The sequence below is a fragment of the Tenrec ecaudatus genome, chromosome 9 (genome assembly GCF_050624435.1).
Source record: "Tenrec ecaudatus isolate mTenEca1 chromosome 9, mTenEca1.hap1, whole genome shotgun sequence".
NCBI classification, from domain to species: Eukaryota; Metazoa; Chordata; class Mammalia; order Afrosoricida; family Tenrecidae; genus Tenrec; species Tenrec ecaudatus.
Genome location: NC_134538.1, coordinates 18697180 through 18701707, shown reverse-complemented (window position 1 = coordinate 18701707; position 4528 = coordinate 18697180).

Here is a 4528-nt window from a genome sequence, read left to right as displayed (position 1 = left end):
ATAACCGATGTGGGCATAGCTTTCTCCTGAGAATTCTGGGAACTCCTCTCTTTTCTCCTTGGAGTCAGGAGACACTTCTTTCTCTAGGCGCACTGCCTTGGATACTTTCCACTGACAAGGCCTGCTCCCTGGGAGACGATCTACTGACAAGACACATGGAACTGTGCTAGTGCCCTGAGCTGGAGAAGCCACATGGACCTACCCTGATGCATCAGGCCTCTGGAGCTGGAGAAGTCACATAGAGATCCCTGCCAGCGCTGAGATGCTTACAACACCACTGGATCCACAAGACTTCTAACCCACTGGCCTGTGGTCCTCCTGCATCACTGCTTGTATTTCGTGATTCTGAAGAGGATGTTGTAGATTGCTATCAGGCATATGGACTAATATCGGACTTATAAATTTGATCTGGACTGGGCTGGGACGTTTTCTAAATGTAAAACCGACCTTTATATAAAACTCTCTCTTATACACATATGAGAGTCTCTATGAATTTGTTTCTCTAGAGTACCTGGACTAACCTTAAGTCATCACAGGGAGCCAGCCTTACAGTAGGTAAGGGCAAGATGAATACAAATCATCACACTTTCAATCATCAGAGGAGGTCAGCCTTACCCAAGGTAAGGGCAAGACAAATACTCAGCATAACAAAGTGTCTTTAGTTTCAAAGGTAGAGAAAGGAATTGAGGAAGGAGATTTAGAGACCAGATTAGCTTTCCCTGTTCCAGTAACTGAAAGACCACCAATGCAGACAACCCATAGAGAAAAGGAAGTCTGATATGGGGCCTTCCCCTTTAAGCTGCTAAAGGACATCAACAGGCAGGTGCAATCTAATGCCTGGATTCCCCTTTTGTGACTAGCACAATTAAATCTCTCGCTGACACTGAATGCCTCATCCGTGCAGTCTGGAACGACTTAAATATGGTTTGCCTCTCTCCTTCAGACTTCTTGCAGCACCGAATCTGGTGAACTGAAGGAGCTCAGACACAAGCTCACAGGAACACAGAACAGGGGATCTTCATACGGATAGATCAGTTAATGGGGAATTGTAATTTCATAACAGTGGAAACGCAATTGTAGATTACCAAACAAGCCTTCTCACAAATACAGGATGTTTGTCTATGGCCTTGGGAAAAAGACAACGCCTTCAGAGGAGAAAGAACCCAGGAGCAGGATCATTCTCTAGTGTAGGGAAAAGTCATATATAGTTTTTGTGTCCCAATTCCAGGGCTCTACGGAAAACTGTCAAATGCACAGGCAGCAGAAGATGTGAGTCACAAACTATTTTAGGAATATTCTAACGAGGACTGCAGAAATGAAATAGCCCTGACAGGAATGAGGGCAAGCTCTTAGACTATCTCAGGATATGCCAGGGAGTGGGATCTGAAGTGCACAAGGTGGACTGCCTACCGTCTGCTTTGACCAACTGCACCGAAGCTCAAGGAAAATGTTTTAGCTGTGGGAAAATGGGTCATTTTCAGAGAGTTCCCACAGCATAAGCCAATCAGCCCAGCCAAGAGGCGTGATCAGTAGCTTGCACCAGAACACAAGCAAGGACCACCAAGATCCGGTTTGAAATAACCAGGACCTGTGCTCCCCACAGCCACCCCACCTGCAGGAAGGGAAAGCATCAGGCACTTAAGTTTCAGGAATAAGGGAGTTCTATGAGCAAACGCTACCCAGCAGGGAAACGGAATGGAGCAAGCTCCAAACCCGCCCAGCAAAGCTTAGGAGATACAGCTCAAACCTAACCCAACACACAGATCCTTAAACACAATTATAGGTAACACCCGTCTGGCAGCAAGGGGCGGCCCCTAACCAAACTTGTAAAAGCCCAGTCCTTGTTCTCTTTGCTGTCAGTCTTAACTAGCCAAATAAAGGCTCAAGGGCTCTCAAGGCAGTCTGTTGATAACAAAAAGCAGGAGTCTCTGCTGGAAAGGGCAGTACAGCTTTTATCAGGGAGATTTAACCTAAGTACTCAAGGCATCCAAATTGATATTGAAGTTATCAATCAAAGTTATGAAGAAAAGCTAAAAGCTTTAATTGAATGAGAAATTATTAAAATTGGTACTTGGGAATCACTGCCTAAAAGAACTAAACGGCATTTATTAGGACGCTCCACCCGCAATTCTCAAGGTGTTCAAATTGCTGCTGGAGTCATTGATCAAGACTATGAAGTAGAAATCAGGACAGTAGTTAAATCTGAAGCACCATGATTTACAAAGTAGAAAGATCGCTTAAGCCAATTATTTTTGCTTCCTTTTATTCTTAGAATTAAAACATATCTCTCAGGAAAGCACACCTGAAAAAGTGGACCCTTTTATGAATCAAGGGGTCGTTTGGAATGCTGTTATGGGCAAGCAACAGTTCCCCAACATGGAATTAGAAAGTGAAGGGAAAAGGTTTTTATATTCTGGATATGGGGTCACACACATAAATCACCCACAAGGACCTAAGGCCAGTCCACACAATTCCCCTATGTCCAGCATGTAGGGAATAAGAGGAGTTACTGAAGAAACAATATCACAAAATGGGAAAATCCTACAGTTTAAAAAGCCTGAAGGGCAGTATGACTTAATTTTTTTGTACCTCATAAGGGTGCTCAGAAGTTTAATGTTTATTTTTTAATCATTTTACTTAGGGCTCATACAGTTTTTATCACAATCTATGCATACATCCATTGTGTTGAGCACTTTCCAAATATAGTACGGCTTAATTACAACTGAAGTCACACCTGTAACCTCATGGGGAGCAGATCTGTTGTATAAATTAGTTCAAAACCAGCTGAACAAATTTATTGAGAACTTTTACAGTCTTTCAAATTATCCTAAATGTATTAAGAAAACTCAGAAGTTCCATCTGATGTCAGTCTTTTGAAAGCTCCCTCTACAGATAAGCTCTCTTGATTCTCTGAGACCAAGGAGCTAAAATTCATACATAACAATGAATTCTACCTAACTAGTTTGACATTTTAAAAATCAAACCAATTGCCTGGGTTTACATACAGGGCCTTCAAACCTCCATTATTAAAACAGAAGGGGGAGAAGAAGAGAAACATTTGATCTTTTTAACTAAACATTTTTTCTCCCTACTAAAAGTTTCTAACAAAATTAGGACACATAAACACATTTTCACGTCTGCGGAAGGAACTGATCCTGAGAAGACCTGGAAGGATGACAATCACGTTTGGGTTCTGGGTCGCTCATCTCCTGTAGGAAGGGCTGTTCACTTTTGGCTTTGCACAAGAAAGCATATGGTTTCCTCTTAGGAGGGTGCAACCTCGTATGGAGAAAAATGAACACTATGCAAAAGATGAAGAAATCACCCAGTCTTAAGAATGATTCTGCTTATGAAAAAAAAAAAGAAAAGAATGATTCTGTTTCCAGGTTGCTAACATACCAAAGGGCGGGGTTATCTGTTTGTGTTTTCACAGGCAAAGGGGATAAGTGGATTGCTCTTCAGCCAGCTTGGCCCAGAAGAGAAAGGATGGCTCAGGGTGTTACCTGAGAGTTGAGAAAACGGCCTATAGACCCCTGTCCTGTTGCTGAAGTTATCCAAAACATCAAGAAGACCTCAGAGATTCCTGAGACTGGCAATTGCTGCCTGCTGAGACTGATATTCACCTCTACCATTGCTGATGCTAAGAGACACTCCAGGAGTCTATTATAACTGAACATTTATGCAAAAGGGACTGGACTTTTACAACAGATTGTTCATTTGCTAAAAGATCAAGATTATGGACTTTCAACATTAATTGCTGGTTAATATGGATACCAGAACATTGAAATTTTTCTGTAACCTTTTCTTTGTACAATGTAACCTTACATAATTGGGCTTTAATTAGAAAGCATTTGCAGGGTTAAAGGGAAACTTTTCTTTAGATATGACTCACCTAAAATGGGCAATTTCCAATACATCTAAGATGGGCTAAAGTTATCCCCTAGTTCTAAGGAAATTAAATAATCGTTAGATGTTTTAGGGGGGCTTGACCTACCTGCCTGGGTCCCAAACATTTTGCATAGTTTAAGTCCTAGTTTAATGCTTATTGTAATTTTATCCTTCCAATCACATGCTGCTTCTCTAGAAAACTAAAGCATATGAAAGAAAATCATGTAGATTCTTCTATCTGCATGATTTTATACATAAGACACAATTTTATATGTAAATCCAAGGGGGAATTATGGGAAACAGAACGGGAAGAGAGTGTATGGGATGGATCCTCTATACTCATATCTTAAGAGGTCTGGCAGGCTGGGTTTCTGGGGTGGAGGGAGGCCTTCATTCTTGTGAGTTGGAGATCCCAATCACATTCTCATAATCCATATTGTTCCACACTATACTTTCTCATAGTAGGGCTGCGTAAAGTTAACTCTTACAACACATGGCTAATTGCTAGCTAGCCGGCACCTTTAACTATAGGAGCAGACCTGTGCCATTGCCCTCGAGGTTCTGAAGACACCCACTCTCCCCTACCTGTACCAAACACCGGTATTAGGTTACTCCTCCAATGTACTTTAGGATCAGTGCA